Raw genomic sequence first — 18,609 nt, forward strand, 5'->3', positions numbered from 1 at the left:
TTGCAGAATTCAAGGGGGAAAAAAGAAAAGAGGCAAGTACCCATTAAGAAAATGTCAGAAAGGAAGAAATTCATAAAATAAGAAAGAGAGAAAATAAAGGATTTAAGACACTAAATACAGCACCACAATATTTCAGTAGTTTTCAAAAGTTATTACCTGACCATATTTTGCATAATTTGTGGAAGGCTCCTACTCTACCACAGCAAGCTACATGTTTGTTTCATAACTGTTCATAACTGTCTCGACCTCTCTTTGACCTTTTTGTGGGTTTTATCTGTGCGCTGCTGCTGGCTTTTTCACCGATCTCACCTCACGCATTTCATAAATTGGAAGACACAGATGCTTCTTCTGTATCTAGCACCATCAAACAGCAGCTGGAACACTTTCACTTTCATTTCCTGTTCACTTTTGTCCTCTGCTACGGTGTAACACAGAGAACAAGCAAAAGCCCAAGAACGTTTCTCAAACATTGTGTCTCATGGTCATACAATCATAGAATATTAAGACTATAAGGGACCTCGAGAGTTCATCGAGTCCAATATCCTGCCCTCATGGCAGGACCCAGTACTATCTGACCATCCCTGTTAGACATTCATCTAACCTACTCTTAAATGTTTCCAGAGATGGAGATTCCACAACCTCCCTGGGCAATTTATTCCAGTGTTTGACCACCCTGACAGTTAGGAACTTTTTCCTAATGTCCAACCTAAACCTCCCCTGCTGCAGTTTAAGCCCCTTGCTTTTTGTTCTATCCTCAGAGGCCAGGAAGAACACATTTTCTCCCTCCTCTTTGTGACACCCTTTTATATACCTGGAAACCGCTATCATGTCCCCTCTCAATCTTCTCTTTTCCGAACTAAACAAGCCCAATTCTTCCAGTCTTCCTTCATCAGTTATGTTCTCTAGACCTTTAATCATTCTTGTTGCCCTTCTTTGGACCTTCTCTAATTTCTCCACATCTTTCTTGAAATGCGGTGCCCAGAACTGGACACAATACTCCAAGGGTATGTCTACACTACCCCGCTAGTTCGAACTAGCGGGGTAATGTAGGCAGACTGCACTTGCAAATGAAGCCCGGGATTTGAATTTCCCGGGCTTCATTTGCATAAGCGGGGAGCCGCCATTTTTAAAACCCCGCTGGTTCGAACCCCGTGCAGCGCGGCTACACGGGGCACGAACTAGGTAGTTCGAACTAGGCTTCCTAGCCTAGCCACTGATAGGGCTCTGGGTCGGGGCCCAGTGGAGAGGGAGGGCCTGGACCCCTCTGCCCTGAACCCCGGTGAGTGGGGGCTCGGCTGAAGGACTAGGTCTCCAAGCTGCATACAAAGGACTAGGCTGGGAGGCCGTATTTCCCCTGATATAGGGGCAGCGTACCTTGAGACTAGGCCCGAGAGGTCTAAACTATGCCCCGGACATGGATGGCACCCCCCGAGGGGGGGGGGGGTTGCCCCCAGACAATGTGTGAAACTGATTGTTCCTTCCTAAGTAGAGCACTTTGCTTTTGTCCTTATTAAACTTCATCCTGTTTACCTCAGACTGTTTCTCCAATATGTACAGATAATTTTGAATTATGACCCTGTCCTGCAAAGCAGTTGCAACCCCTCCCAGCTTGGTATCACCTGCAAACTTAATAAGCATATTCTCTATGCCAATATCTAAATCGTTGATGAAGATATTGAAGAGAACCGGTCCCAAAACAGACCCCTGCGGAACCCCGCTTGTTATACCTTTCCAGCAGGATTGTGAACCATTAATAACTACTCTCTGAGGATGGTTATCCAACCAGTTATGCACCCACCTTATAGTAGCCCCATCTAAGTTATATTACCCTAGTTTATTGGTAAGAATATCATGCAAGACCGTATCAAATGCCTTACTAAAGTCTAGGTATACCATGTCCACCGCTTCTCCCTTATGTACAAGATTTGTTATCCTATCAAAAAAAGCTATCAGATTGGTTTGACATGATTTGTTCTTTACAAATCCATGCTGGCTGTCCCCTAACACCTTATTATCTTCTAAGTTTTTGCAGATGATTTCCTTAATTACTTGGTCAATTATATGCAAAGGAGTCCATCATCTTACTTCTATTCCATTATAATCAGGTGTGTACAGTTTGGATCTCAATTCTATTCCCTATGTATATACATTCCCCTGAAAGGTACCTGCTGGCCTATGTGCTGGGTGCATTGCAAGAACCCCGTACATCCTGTTACCCGGAGAGCTGGGGTAAACAATTGCTGTGCTATGGGCTATGCAATTTAATTAAAGCCTAAGGTGCCCTCCCACAGAAGCCAGATTCGGCCTGGTATCCTGTATCTAATCACCAGGGAAACAGCTTAGAAATTACCAAACAACAAGAATTTAGGGCCAAACCATGTATTTTAAATGCAAGATTAAACATCAGCAAACAGCATACAACTCAGCAACAGTCCCACCCTAACCTTGGAAAAGAAGAAGATAGAAGAGTCCCACACACACAAGGGTATACATTACATTCTATGCGGCGATTGATGTTCGATGTCCGTGACCTTCAACCTCGCGGCTAGTGAGAAGCCTTGAGGGAGGACAAACGGAGCGATCCCTCGATGGATGCTTCTCGCCTCCTGCGAGCTGACGCTTGGTGGGCACCGGATCTTGTCCGAGTATCCGTAAGCAAGACAGTTATAAGTCCCAAAGTCTTAGTGGGAGCGGAAAAGGCTTCCCTTATTCCAGTTAGCGTCACTAGCAGTGGGTAGTCTTGTCAGACTGCAGGCTGGAACCTTGGCCTCCTCCGGGTAGACGATGACACAGGGCAATGATGATCACAGACGCACACACAGGACATGAAGGGGGCCAAAGAACACGAATGCTCCTTGACAATGGTATATAAATACCTTATGGCGGGAAAACCATGAAGAGAGCGGGGTGCAGAGAACTAGAGCTGGGTGCATAAAACTTGGGTGCCGTGTGCAAAGAATGGATGCGCACGCAGGCAACTGGGCGGTGTGCACAGCCTTCCTTTACCTGTTTTGGCGGGAAAACTACTTTGAGGGAAAAAGAACCCCTCAGACTCCATTTTGTATTATGCCCAGGCAACAGTTCCCCTCCTTGACGGTGTTACCGTGTGAGGGAACTGAACATGTTACACCGTCACTCTAACATTTACAGTTACAAACTTACATTATATAACTAAATACAAAATGAGTGTCCTTTATGGTAACACTATTTACATATTGTATCATTATTGACAATATCAAGCTGTCCCTCTTTCTAATACAAAGGTATTTCTAACCTTATGATTAGCCATCTTACATACAACTATAGTCAGTACAATCACATATACTAAAATACAAAAATGTAACACAAAACTGACAATCATGGGGTAACTAATAAAAGGTGACATTTCACTAAAAGATGAAAATACATCCCACCAATTATTTGCGTTTACGTTTACACTTGTTGTGGTCTTTACATGCTTTCTGACTTCACTTATTTTATCAACAGCGTGGTGTATAATTATCCCAGTCCTATTCCCTAAATCATTTATTTCTTTTACTAAACTAATAAGCTCAGGGTGGTGGAACAAAGATTTCATAGCATTTAGGTTAGGACCAACTGATACAGGCTCGATAATGCTTATCATCTGCAAACTAACAGTATACTGCTCTTCTGATGGTTTGGACAAGATCACCTTTATGTCACATCCTTGTATGTGAAACACCTTGCATAAGCATAAGTTAGAGGTACCTGGATTCACTACTTTATAATATGTATTTACTGTAAAATGGGGACACAAACTCCGAACACATATACACCCGTCTGCTATCTGAACCACAACAGAATGGTTGTTGTCATTATTAGAGGGATGCAAATCGTAGTGACACTTCCCAAAATCGGGATTAAAACAGATGTGGTCATACTCCCATAATCCGGTAGTGCACGTATATCCAAGTCCGACTTGCTCTACACATGCCTGGAGGTTTACAGTTCTCACGGTAGAGTCTTCTTCTTTTATATGTGCCCACATTCTGTCTGGCAACGGAAGCAGCAAAGAATGATTTACAAACATTCCAATAGGTACAATAGGGTATATATATTCTTTAAGAGCCTCTCTCATCATAAGGATGGACATTTGAAGTTGTTCTTCTTTTAAATCATATTTGGTGTGGATTACTGACCACCACTCTGGATTACTTCTTTCAAACTCATTTAAATAAGGTTGAAGCAATTTTGAGATTTCTACAGGTACTTTCCCACTGGTGCTATCACGTAGAATGTCTTTAGCGATATCTATTAGTATTGCTTGAGCTTGGATACAAGCTAGAGCGAGTGACACGTTACTCTGTATATTTTCCATGATCTGTAAGAGCTGTAAATTATCTGGTTCTTGGATGGCAACCCATAATGGCAACAGTTTGGTAACATCTAACTGTAGCTTATCTACAGCTAACAAAGCATCTTGTATGGGATGTGTTAAATCTACAAAATTGTTTGCCAGCGCAGCTAGTTGCTGGGCTATCCGAATTTGACCTATAGCATTTAACGCTCCTATACCTGCTCCTGCTCCTCCTATTAATTTTGCTATCAAATCCCTTTTGGGCCGTTTTGTTATAATTTCGGGCTCCATGATTCTTAACCATCTATTCCATCCATTCAACATAGGGATAACATAGGATTGACAATTTGGGTTAATCTTGCTGGTGGAAATATGCATGGGCATAGTTACTATCTTCACAGAATATTTTGGTTCTATCATCATTACTTTAGCAACATCTTTCTTGATTACATATGGGCCTATATTAGACAGGGTAGGTGCATGAGCTACTGTGATTTTTAGTTGGTATACTACTTCATACGGTCCTCTAACCGTCCAGGTGCCTGAGGTTTCTGTTTTTACTTCTACATCACCATGGCATCCATAGCCGACTATATTCTTCCTGTTTTCCCACTTACAATACATCGACTCATGGTGAGTGCTAGATTGGGCTGTTTGTCCGTACATCCCGCAATGAATTTGGCGAGTTATCTTCTGGCCATGAGGACTATATATGACTACTGGCACCTTTTCCACGCCTGCTGCCATATGGACTATTTGAACAGAAATATTCATAGATCCTGGCTTGACAACTGTGGGACTTAATATGTCCATAAACACACATTTGGTTTGGTCCCATTTGCTGATGAGTGGTATACAGTTGACAAGGCACCTTATTGGTCGTTTTTCAGTACATCCTACTTGCTCTATGTCTATTCCCCAGTCACATTTTCCATGAGGGTTGAGACCCATATCAAACCAATTGAGAGTTCTTATGATGACTTTTTTAGATTGTTTGGTAGCTGCAAAGGTCAACTCTGGGTATCCGGATCTTTCATCCACGACCTTGAAGTAACATTTTCCTTGTGCCATAAATGCATACAAGATTAAGTCTTGTGATTTGAATTGTTCTAGATGTGTTATCTTCTGCTTCTTAGTGATTATGGATGAAGTCTTTGGGATGTTCCACTCACTCAATGGCTTATCAATAACTGTACATCTCCAGTAGTCGTTTTCTAGAAATAGTAGACCCCATGACGTCTGGATATAATATATAATCAAAAGTATAACAGTGTCCATATTGTTCTGTAAGGAAAGAAAAAGAACAAACATTAGCTAACTGACTCTCGGGACATCTTTCACAGGAACATTAGGAGGATCCTGTCGATGTTTAGGTTTCCACTTTTTTAATTGGGAACTGTGGAACCATTTCTTTAATTTCCGCTTCTCTGCCACTATCTCAATTTGGTATACAGTAGGTCCTGCTTTACCAATAATGAAACATGGGCCTAACCATCTTGGGCTGAGAGGATGTTGCTTTTCACTAATATACCTATACAATACTTGATCTCCTATCTCCCATTCTTGCGTACACAGTTGATTTCCTAATCGCTGGTCCATTTTCTTCATATTTTTCTTTAAGTTCAATGCTACGTCATATTGTATGGACGATATGGCTGTAAGGATTTTCTGGATATAGTTGTCGGTCATCATTCTGGGCTGAAACTCATCTGGTGGCACCCCTCCTTGTATCCACCATAGTTCTGGCGTCCGCATAGATCTTCCTAGTAATGCCTCATGAGGTGAATAACCATTTGCACTTATGGTAGAGCGGATGGCCATTAGTATCAGTGGAATGTTTTCATCCCATCTCTTCCCCGACGAGTCAATCACTTTCCTTAGTGCCGTTTTTAGCGTCCGGTTTGATCTCTCAACCAACCCTGATGATTGAGGGTGTCCAGCTATGTGGAATCGTTGTTTGATCCCTAAGGCTATGCATAGTTGTTTTACAACATCACTGGTGAAATGAGTGCCTTGGTCGCTATCTATTTCACGGGGCAGGCCAAATCTGGTAAATACCTCATTTAATAACACTCTGGCGGTGGTTTTTGCCGTGCAATTCCGCGTAGGTATCGCTTCGATCCACTTAGTAAATGGATCTACTATTACCAAGCAGTATAGATTTCCTTTTGCTGTTTTAGGCAGAGGACCAATAAAATCGATTTGTAGCCGATACCAAGGTCCGTGGATCGGTTGATGACGAATTGGCTTACAGTGTCAGTCCATTTTTGGGTTGTTTTTCGCACAAGTTAAACAATTTTGAGTAAAATGCTCTGTGTCAGATTGCATATTAGGCCACCAAGCTACTGTGGATAATCGGTCCATGGTCTTTTCACACCCAAAATGTCCTTGGTTATGGGAGAGAGCAATCAGCTCTTGCCTAAGGACGGTTGGTAACACTACTGTTGGAATATCATCTATCTCTTCTTTTTTAGTCATTACTACTCCACCAGGATGGACAAAAATTTGACGATCTTTATATTTTCCTTCTTTTGCTAGAGTGGTTACTTCTCTATCCATTGTTTGCATTTTCACTAAATCTACGGTAACACCTGTATCTGGATAGTCGTTAGGTGGTTTGATTTCGTGAACTACTTCTTTCCCTGTCATTTCCCAGGCTTGATCTATAGGCAATGAAGCGGCGGCCTTTGCTAACTGATCTACCTCATTGTTAAGTTTAGATATTTCTGCCTGGTTTTTACGGTGTGCTTTCACTTTAAATAGGTAAGTCTTCCCTGTACGCATCTTGGCTAAGTTCCATACATAGTTAAGCAGTGATGCATAGGCTACAGGCTTGTTGTTAGTTGTACACATCCCTCTCTCTTTCCAGATGGTCATCCAATCTACTAGCGCTCTTAGAACCCATTCTGAATCAGTACATACCGTAACATCTACGTCAGAATTGCTGTTTTCTAACGCTAAGATTACGGCTACGATTTCTGCCGCTTGAGCAGACATGGTTCTAATGGGCTTCAAAATCTCTTTTCTGGATTGGACATGTAGAGCTGCAGCTCCAGTTACTAACTTTCCATCTTTCCGATGACAACTCCCATCTACTACCCATATATGGTCTGGGGTAATCTTCTGGGCGAGATCATAACTTTCTATTAGAGAAAAAGGGGACATCACTTCTGGAGGGCGAATATCTGGGATAGGGCACTCATGTTCTTCCTGTTCTGAACTCTTTACTGGTTGGCATAAGATTGCTGGGATGACACTTGGCATGTTAGTATGTTCGACCACAATTGGATGATTCATTAATGTCAAGGTCCATTGTGCAAGACGAGGGTGGCTCACTCGACCATTATTTGCACGCCCAGAAATAATGTACCTCACTGGGGAATGACACGTCTTTAAAACAACAGGGGCCATTCCTATAAGATATTCCCAGTGGTTCAGGGACCAAACCAAAGCAAGCACCTCCTTCTCACAGGTGGAAAACCGTTGCTCAGTCTCTGACAATGTTCTGGAGCCATAGGCCACAGGTCTAATGGAAGTTCCTTGTTTCTGCATCAGGACCGCTCCAATCCCATCTTTATTGGTGGACAACTGCATATAGAATTCTTTAGATGGATTAGGATAAGCCAGAGCTGGAGCTTCCATCAAAGCCTGCTTCAACTGTTTGAATGCCTCTTGATGAACAGAAGTCCATTGCCATGGTTGATTCCGTTTAAGCAATACATATAGAGGCTTTGCTTTGGCTCCAAAGTTTTCAATAAAGTCTCTGCTGAATCCAAGGAGCCCTAAAAACATTCGCAATGAATGAACGTCCGTTGGTGCAGGAAGACTAGCTATCATCTTGACCCTCTCGTGGTCTGGCTTCCTTCCTTTTTCTCCTAACTCCACCCCTAGGTACGTAACCTTTTGTTGGACTAACTGTGCCTTGGACGGATTGATCAAGAATCCTGCTTCCTTTAATAGCTTTAACACCTCTTCTAGTACTTCTAGATGTTTTTCGCGATTGGCAGTCGTAATTAAAATGTCATCTACATAACTCACAATGTGATCTGCAAATTTACTGTTCTTCCATAGACTTGACACAACTTTATGACAAATAGTGGGTGCGTTGTGAAAACCTTGAGGCACTCTTGTAAATGCATACTGCTGATCTTGGTAAGTAAAGGCGAATTTGTACCATGATTCTGGAGTCATTGGGATCGAAAAGAAGGCGTTAGAAATATCAATAACTGAAAACCACTTTGCTCCACTTGCAATTTGCGCTATTATTTCGGGGTACTTTGCCACTACAGGAGTCAATCTCGGTGTTACTTTATTCAGTTCTCTAAAGTCAACAGTCAATCTCCATGATTTCCCATCGGCTTTCCGCACCGGCCAAATGGGAGAGTTGCAAGGGCTTTCACATTTCACTATAATCCCTTGGGCCAACAAGGCCTGAATGGTGTCTTTTATTCCTTCATTTGCTTCTTTAGGAAATTTGTATTGGCGCACTGGCCTAGGGTCTGGTCCAGATACCTTGACTGATGTTTTCACTTTCCCGCAGCTTAATTTGTGTGGCGCAAATACCTCTTGATATTGTTTAACAATAGCTTGTATAGATGGTTCCCAGGTGGGCATTGATAAACTGTGGCACGCTTTTATCGCTCCTAATCGATGGGTAGGATATATTATTGTTCCCACATCATTGCTTTCACTGGTTCTATACATACAATGATTGGGTAAATCTACAACTAGTCCAAATTTTTGTATTAAATCCATGCCCATGATTCCTATGCAGTCTAATTCTTGTATTCCAATAGCGTTGGTGGTTTGTAATGGTCCCAGTTGACAAACAACTCCAGTAATGAATGGCACTAAAGAAGTCTTGCCATTATAGGATTGTAACGTCCGGATGTAATCCACTGGTACATTCTTCAGGTTAGGTAATTGCTTGGTGCATATGAGACTGGTGGAAGCCCCTGTATCCACCAATGCTCGTTGTTGAAAACATCCAAACTTCCCTCTGTAGATGATATCTACTGTTGGTCTTCCATAGAGATCAAATGTAATTGGAATAATCCGTTCCATTCTATGGGGCTGGGAAGCTTGGCACCTTCAATGTTGAACTTCCTGGTTCCCACGGTCCGGGTTCCCACGGTCTAGGTTCCCACGGTCCAGGTTCCCACGCTCTTCAAAATGGCTGCCTCCTTGTACATCCCAAGATGGCGTTTCCGTACAGCAAGATGGCGTAGTATATCCCGTAACAGCCGCACAAGATGATATCTCATTATTTGCCTTCGCATCTGCTTTGGTCTTTCCTTCCCAGTATACAAGCTCATTAAAGATGGAATCAGTATTTAGGGCTTTGATCTTATCCCAAGGTAAGTATTTTGAAAGCCTCTGTGCTAAAACTTTCCTGGTTACAAAAATTTCATCCTTTTTCCCCCACAACACACAAGATGGTTTCTCAAGATTCCTTTTCTCTTGCTTTTCAGATAAACCCCCTCCTTGCAGGGCAGATACCTTTTTAACTTCTGCTCCTGCTAACTGCTGCAAGTTATAAATTTCTCTTATCTGATCTTCTAAAAGAGACAGCGGGGCGTTGGTATGATCATATGCTCCCAATGCCAGTTTCAAACTAGGGAGTAGACCTTGATAACACATCCGTCGAAATTGAGGAGTGTCACAGAAGACGCCACCCCCCTGACCATTCTGTGGGTTAGATAACCAAAATAAGGTCCGTTTCCGTATAATATAAGAATCAGGTTTCTCTCCTATCTTTTGGGTGTCTGAATAAGCTTTTCCCATCAAATCCTCTTGAGGGAAATAAACTTTGTAAACAGCTGTGAACAATTCTTTAGGTTCTATATTAGGATTACCAATCACCTTGTAAGGCAAAGCCAAATAATCTTCGACTGGCATGCATTCTTTTAACAAAACAACAATGTCCTCTGGGCTTAGATTCGGGGTAGCACACACTCTGGCAATCCAGTCTACTACCTTTTCTCTGTTACATGGCCCTATAGTCCTTCCTAAAGCGCGAGCTTGTTCTGGAGTTAACACTCGCTGTTCTTGTTTTATAACAGGGCCTGGTTGTCCAGGATACTGCACCCTAGTTGTGGTAATAGGAGCCATAATTGCTAACTCCTTACAGTCCTCCCCTCCTTGATACTGTGGAAGGGGAGCAGAAGGAAAACAAGATTCTTCCTCAGTGTCTCCCAGCCAATCCACCTGATGGTATTTAGGTTGGATTGCTGCTACCACTCCTTTAGCCATCCCTAACTGTTGTTTTAACTTAGCAACCTCCAACTGGCACTGTGAGTGGTCCCCAGCAACCTTGGAGCTACTAGCCTCCTTTAGAAGCTGCCTAATAACTGCTTGATTATCTGTAAGCTGTTCATTTTGCTCTAGTATGGTTCTTTCTAATTTACTTTTCTTTTCTTCCAATTCCATCAATTTACCTTCTAAACCAGAAATTTTAACTGTTAAACCTTGAACCTGGGAGTCTTTAACCTCTAATTCTGATACCCTCTTTGCTAATGCATTCTCTACCTCTACTAGATGATTTTCCTTTTCATTATATCTGGCTCTTAGCTCTTTAAGCTGTGAGGCAAGCTCTTTGCTTGTCATTGCTAGCCCATACAGCAGTGCCCGCTTTTGGTGTTTGTGTTTAGGCTGAGGTTTTGCTCCCATATACTTCTCCCATAGGTTAGTAAACTTTTCTAATGAATCTTCCCCTTTAAAGGACCCATCTACCCAGGGATTAGCTCCCTTTCCATAACTATTTACAGCATATTCAACAGACAATTTATTGTACGCCGGTTTCCATCCCTCGGTGCCGAAAAGCTGCGGTGCCGCCATTGCTGTAAAAGGCTGCTTACCCAGCCTCCACTAAAGAAAACCAAGGCACCTGGTTATAGCAAGGCTTGACTGCTCAAAGCCTGCCGGAGGTGTCTTGCTAGAAAACCGGTACAAAAAACACCTAACAATAAACGCTACAACGACAAAGGAGTAGTCATATTGCTTCGCCCGAAAAGCGGCAAGCGGCGAAGGGGTTTAAAACCCGGAAGTAAGTCTGCGGCTTACTTCATCCAACTGCTCCCGGGGATTGGGCCTAGCCCTTGGCCAGCCAGGTTGGGAGCCTGCTGCCGTATGGTGAATCGGGTTCCAGAGGGGCGTCCCCACTCTGCTACTCCCGATATCACTCTCTGACAGAAGAAAAAGGGATAGGGGCCCGGGGAAGATGCCCACCCCAAGTCACTGGACCGTATCTCGTTGCTCACTGTTGCTGATGTTTGTCTCCGGCTCCACTCCTATAAGTGAGAGTGGGCCTAGGCCCTGGCGGAAACCAAAGCTGTTTCTCACCAGGTCCTGCCGCGGTCGCCAAACTGTTACCCGGAGAGCTGGGGTAAACAATTGCTGTGCTATGGGCTATGCAATTTAATTAAAGCCTAAGGTGCCCTCCCACAGAAGCCAGATTCGGCCTGGTATCCTGTATCTAATCACCAGGGAAACAGCTTAGAAATTACCAAACAACAAGAATTTAGGGCCAAACCATGTATTTTAAATGCAAGATTAAACATCAGCAAACAGCATACAACTCAGCAACAGTCCCACCCTAACCTTGGAAAAGAAGAAGATAGAAGAGTCCCACACACACAAGGGTATACATTACATTCTATGCGGCGATTGATGTTCGATGTCCGTGACCTTCAACCTCGCGGCTAGTGAGAAGCCTTGAGGGAGGACAAACGGAGCGATCCCTCGATGGATGCTTCTCGCCTCCTGCAAGCTGACGCTTGGTGGGCACCGGATCTTGTCCGAGTATCCGTAAGCAAGACAGTTATAAGTCCCAAAGTCTTAGTGGGAGCGGAAAAGGCTTCCCTTATTCCAGTTAGCGTCACTAGCAGTGGGTAGTCTTGTCAGACTGCAGGCTGGAACCTTGGCCTCCTCCGGGTAGACGATGACACAGGGCAATGATGATCACAGACGCACACACAGGACATGAAGGGGGCCAAAGAACACGAATGCTCCTTGACAATGGTATATAAACACCTTATGGCGGGAAAACCATGAAGAGAGCGGGGTGCAGAGAACTAGAGCTGGGTGCATAAAACTTGGGTGCCGTGTGCAAAGAATGGATGCGCACGCAGGCAACTGGGCGGTGTGCACAGCCTTCCTTTACCTGTTTTGGCGGGAAAACTACTTTGAGGGAAAAAGAACCCCTCAGACTCCATTTTGTATTATGCCCAGGCAACAATCCATAGGCCGCTACAATAAACCTTTGCTTTGCCACCCATTGATTTGTGATTTCCCATTATCAATCCCCATCTGTCTGCTTTTTAGTGTTTTCTTCTTTTTATGAAGTTTTTCTAAATTGTTGTACATATGGGATACCAGTAACATTGCCAAAAGGTCCTGGAGGTCAAATTGAGGCTGCTGGGTGAGAGGCTAGAGCAGACGTGGGCAATAAAATGGCAGGGTCTCACCGGGATTAGCCCCTGGCGGGCTGCCGTCACTATGTTTACCTGCTGATTCTGGGTGATCACAGCTCGCATTGGCTGCGGATTGCCATTCCCGGCCAATGGGAGCTGCAGCAAGTGGCATGGACCAGGAAACCACTTCCCATAGCTCCCATTGGCTGGGAACAGTGATATGCAGCTAACAGGAGCTGCGCTCACCCGTACCTGCTGAGATAAATACCGCGGTGAGGTAACCAGTGGCTAACCCTGCCGAACCAGAGATGGATGTGGGCCGGTATTTGCCCACACCGGTGCTAGGACCTTCATGGTAGCGTTCTCTGGAATCCTTCCAGTTCCACACCCAGGGCCAGCTGGGCAGATCTGCAGGGTCTCCGTGCAGGGATGAGACACTGGCGCAGGAAGGAGAGATTCAAGTTTATGAGGAACTAGGGAACCTTTTGGATAAAGAGGAACCTCTTCAGCAGGGGTCAGCAACCTTTCTGGAGTGGTGTGCCGAGATTTAACCCTCCTGCCCTGGGCCGCACCGCTCTGCGGGCAGTGGGGGAGGGGCTGTCTCCACCGCACGCCCAGCTTGGTCTCCAGATCCGGGCTTCGCTTCGGCTTTCCCTGTAGGGAGCAGAGGAGCAGCATATGGCGCTTCCCTGGAAGCTGGATAGGACATGGAGCATCGGGGCTTCCTACTACCCCCACCTCTGGTAGGAAGCTGGCACTGGCTCCAATTGTGGTCGATGCAATGCTGGATCACCAGCACAGGCTGGGGTCAGGGTGGATGAGGGGGGGTGCCGCTCAAAATCATCTCATGCACCACATATGGCATGCTCACTGCATGGTATGTTGCTGACCCCTGCTCCACAGTAGGGCTGGGCTCTGCCCAAACTGAAAAGAAGCATCACTGTTGGCATGGAATATTAAAAAGGCCATAGAGGAGATTTTACACGAAGGGCTGGGATGGGTGGGGGAGCAGAGGAGGGAGCCAACAGCAATAGAGAAGCACATGGATTGGACAGAGACCTCCCTTGGGGGGATTTATTAAATGGGACACTCTGTATCCTAGCAAATATGAGAAAATGGAAGTTGATAAAGTTCAGATGGAAACTGAAGAAAAACAGTCAAATGAAAAAGCCTCCCATCCAATTACATCCCATGAAGTCAGGCTATTAAATATGGAGAAATATGAGACGTGCTCCTATACAAATGCTAGAAGTTTAAATACCAAGATGGGTGAACTAGGGTGCCTGGTATTAAATGAGGATAAAATAGGCATCACAGAAACTTGGTGGAAGGAGGATAATGAATGGGACGTGGTGATATCACAGTGCAACATACGTAGGAAGAACCGAGTCAGTCGCCCTGGCGTGGGAGTGGCTCTGTATGGGAAAGAAAGCGAAGAGTCAAATACAGTTACAATCTGAAATGACTCAAACAGCACCACAGCATCATCACACCCTTATGGACACAGATTCCATGCTTGAATAATAAGAGAACAGCAGCTGGAAGCTACCACTGACCAGTGGGGTGACACTGACTGAGAAAGGCCCTGGGAGATCCTGTGTCTACAAAACCAGAAGCCCCAATAATAATGGGGGGTTGCAGCTCTCCCCATATTGACTTGGTAATTGTTAGGAGCCCTTTCAAGCGTGGGCCTGTCATGGTGCTACTGGCTCCGTAATGCACAATTCCCCCATGTGATGAAGCAGGGATTTTATTCACTTTGTTATGTTGCACTTGAGCTCTGCCGTCCAATGGTAACCTCCTGTGTGTGCCTCAGTTTCCCTGGGTGCTACATCCAGGCCTAGATGGCAATAGACATTTTGGGTGTGACTGCCTACAGGAAGGCTCCCCCGTCGGCTGTATGTGAACAACATCCAATGCCCTTCATAACCTGAGCCTGAGAGGTGGTGTGACCATGTAACACCTTTTGCCCAGGAAGAGAGATGAAGATGGGAGGAGGAATCTGGCCCAACCCAGCCCAATCCTTCCTGGCCACTTGGAGGGTCAGGGTTGCCAGGGAGCCTGGTTGCCATGACACTGACCCATCCCTCCCTGATGGCTGGGATCCTGGGTGGTCACACCATGGCCTCAGCCCTCTCCAGCGGCCGGGCACATAGGCAGTTTTGGGAGGGCTGAGCCTTCCCTTGCCTCCATTACCTGCCGCCCATGTGCATGCCTGGAATTGTACCACAAGCTGTCCAGGTCCCATCACAGAGTCGTCCCTCCCTTACTCACCATTTTAACTTCTCCCGGTAGGTCCCACAGACCTTCCTTGTTAGACCCATCAGAATGGCCAGACTGGGTTGGACCAACGGCCCATCTATCCCCGTGTCTTTTCTGCTGACAATGGCCAGTGCCAAGTGCCCTAGAGGGAGTGACCGGAGCACATCCTCCCTCCTGGGGCAAGGGGAAGAGGGACTGTCTCCAGGAGCCCACGAAGGCAGAACCCAGCTTGTGGCAGATGCAGTGGGTAGCCCACAGTCCGTTTCCCCACTTCTCACTTGCTGGGGATGTTGCTCTGTCCCAAGAACCTGCATGCGCCAGACACAGCGGGAAGCCAGCCTCTGCCTCCACCCCCGGTCCCACCCGTTGGCTCCAGGGCTGCCTGACCCCTCCCCACAACTGCCCAACTTTGGACTGAGTGTGTCCGGATGCTCCCCTGAGGCATCTGGGCACCTGCCGGGAAGGGCCTCTTTTAAAGCCAAACTGTGGCCTTGCACAAAACACATCGGCCGTGTCTGAACTGAGACCGTCCGCCTACGCTAAGGCCACGTCCTCACTCGGAAATTATCTCAACATCTCTACATTCGACCTAATAACTCCCCAAGCGGGAAATTCAAACTAGTGTGTCCTCACTATGGGCAAGCTTTGAAAGTAGTTAGAATTAGTCCAAAGTAGCCCATCTACACCAACTGGAGCCCGCCTCAGACTTACAGGCCCCGGGAGCACTCTGGGGAGGGCACCAGGAGGGCAGATAGTGTCTGTGGCTGCTTGGTCAGGTGAGCTGCAATGTGTGCTCCCAGGGCTCCTCTCTGTGGCCCCTGTCGTGTATCAAAAGCGACTCCGCCCCCGCCTGCCCCCTGTGGGACACAAGCGGGACACTGTGGGTATGTGACTTCTTGCACTCTGGTTGCCCATGAGGATGCCACAGCATGCACAGCCTGGACCCAGAGCTGCTGCAAAGCAGGGTCAGGCTCATGGGCCTCATGCTGCGCCTCATGGTGCAGTACCTCCAAACTGCCCGCATGCTGGTCCACCAGGATGAAGACAAGGAGGATGGACCCCAGTGTGGCCCGCAGGCCCTGCTCAGCCAGGTCCTGGTGCTCTCTGTGGTGTGTATGGCCCTCAGTCCCCCAGAACACCACATCTGGTGATGGGAAACAAGCTCAGACTGGTGGGACCAGTTCATAATGCAGGGATGGGATGATCCGCAGTGGCGGCAGAACTTCCGAATGCGCAAGGCCACCTTCCTGGGGCTCTGCAACTGGCTTACACCTGCCCTCAGATGACAGGACACCCACAGGTCTGCACTGGAGAATCCCAGGCCAGGCTGCAGTCCCCCCTCAAGCTGACAACAACAATCACCATTGGGTCCCAGTCATGGACTGCTCTACTGGACTCTGGCTGTGGACAAAAGCTCGTTCCGCTGTGAGTGCTCCACGATCTTGGACCTGTGGACAGGGAGGTTAGGCTACAGTGCATTCATGGGGATATCCAGGCCTATCCCCACGTGCGAGTCCCCCTCTCAGGAAAGGGGGTGACTGAGGAGATGGCTTTTGGTGTAGCCCCCAGCCTGGCCTATCCAGTCATTTTGGGGCGTGACTGGCCCACTTTCCAGGCATTGTTGCAAGAGGCCAGCCTGGGGGAACCACATGGGCAAAAGGTTTCCAAAGATGGCCCCACAACAGGAACAGCGGCAGGGAGGAAGGATAGCACGGACTTGAAGCTGTGAGCCCGGCCGCCTCACTCCCTATAAGGGGGACCTGAAGCCATGAGCGTTGGTTGGTCCCAGGGTTGAGTTTGCCCAAGACCAACACACCGACCCGACACTAGCCCAGGCCTTAGACCAAGTGGCCTGGATTGACGGGATTGTGAATGACCCAGCAGGCCAAGCAGTGGCTCCAATTCAAGATAATTTCAGATGTTTGTACCACCTAGACCAGGACCCATGTACCCAAGAGGAGTGGACCCAGCTCTTGGTACCACAGCAGCACCAGAAGGCTGTCCTCCAACTAACCCATGACATTCCAGCCACAGGACAACTGGGGCAGGAAAAGTCGCTAGCATGGTCTGATGGCAAGTTGGGGTTCCCCAGATCATGCAGCCTTGTAGCAGCAGTAGAATAGAGAGGGATTATTGCTTTTCCAGGATACAGCACAGCCTAGACGTGACGTGACTACAGGAGTCTTGACCAGGACGTCTCAGACCCCTTGAGATGGGGTGCTTTGGCCCTTAGACTCCCAGCCCCCCTCCGTAGTCTGTCTCCTTCATGATTACAGCCAGAAACTGCCCCTTCCCCTGAAACCTCAAGTTCCTATCCGCCTCCCTCCTACTGTCTCCCTCCCTGCCCTCAACTGGTCAGACAATTTGGAGTCTGCCTACATGACTTAGGCAGCTGTCCTGCTGGGCAGTGCTACAGATACCGGCCAGTAGAGGTCACCCCCAGCCCAAATACAGCCACCAGTGGATGACCATAGTGTATGGCTTAGTCTATGGCTTGCCCACTACATCACACAAAGGTCCTGGCTTGATTTTTTTGGCCAGGGATTTACCAGGAGGTGCGCAACTATTGTACATTGTGGCCTAAATGTCAGCTGGCAGCTGGGCCCCAAGTGCCGAAGGCCCCCTAGGTGCCGCTACCAATAATTGTCACCCTCTTTGGACTGGTGACCATGGGTTTGTTGGGACCTCTTCCCAGGAGTGCAGCAGGCTTCCGCTACATCTTAGTGCTGGTAGACTACACAACCCGATGTCCCGAGGTGGTGGCTCTCTGAAATAGCTCGACTCATCGCCACCAAAATGGTGAAAATCTTTGCCCAAATGGGGCTCCCCTGGGAACTCTTAACAGACCAAGGAACAATTTTCACCTCCCAACTCTTGCAACAGGTCTATGCCCTGCTAGGTGTCAAAAAAATACAAACTTCTGTGTATCACTCACACACAGATGGCCTTGTAGAGAGATTTAATAGGACATTAAAGGACATGCTGAGGAGGTTTCCCCCGAGGAACTACACTATTAGGATCTTATACTCCTGCCACTGCTCCTGGCCATTTGGAGATGCTTCAGTCGTCGACCCACTTCTCACCTTTTGAACTGCTGTATGGCCAACAACCCTGAGGGGTCCTTGATCTCATGAAAGAAGAATGGGAGCAGAAACAACCTCCCTCCAAGAATATTTTGCCCTCCAGTTGCAGGACCGCCTCGCACTCGTAAGTTCTCTGGCCCAAAAGAATCTGCGGGTGGCTCAGCAGGCCCAGGAAAACCTATATAACAAGGGGGCCTGCATTCGGTTCTTCTGACCCGAGGACAAGCTATTGCTCCTTCTCCCATTGCCAGAGCTGGCACTGACCTTGATGATCCTGAGGGGGCAGAGGAGCTTCTACTGGGTCCCACTCTCTCCACCCAACAATGACAGGCGACCCACGGCATTTTGACCAAGACCTCACCGAGTCCCACCAAGCCCCGGGGCACAGCTGAGTGGACCAGAGCGCATACCTGGCTCAAGAGCCCGACCGTGTTACCAGGACCCCGGAGGGTTCTTGACGCTGAACCCATGGACACCCTGCCAGTGCTGGAGGAAGCTGCGACGCCGCTGTCCTGCAAGGTAGGAGCTCAGGGGC

The 18,609-nt window shown here is 47.0% G+C and overlaps 1 protein-coding gene across 1 annotated transcript in view; it reads right to left on the bottom strand.

Moving 5' to 3' along the window:
- LOC142823342 (uncharacterized) overlaps positions 1 to 18,609 on the bottom strand; it is a 142,395-nt gene that overhangs the window by 93,851 nt on the left and 29,935 nt on the right. The gene's annotated exons all lie outside the window — the stretch shown is intronic.

Source organism: Pelodiscus sinensis, chromosome 18 (assembly GCF_052426305.1).
Source record: "Pelodiscus sinensis isolate ZL-2025 chromosome 18, ASM5242630v1, whole genome shotgun sequence".
NCBI classification, from domain to species: Eukaryota; Metazoa; Chordata; order Testudines; family Trionychidae; genus Pelodiscus; species Pelodiscus sinensis.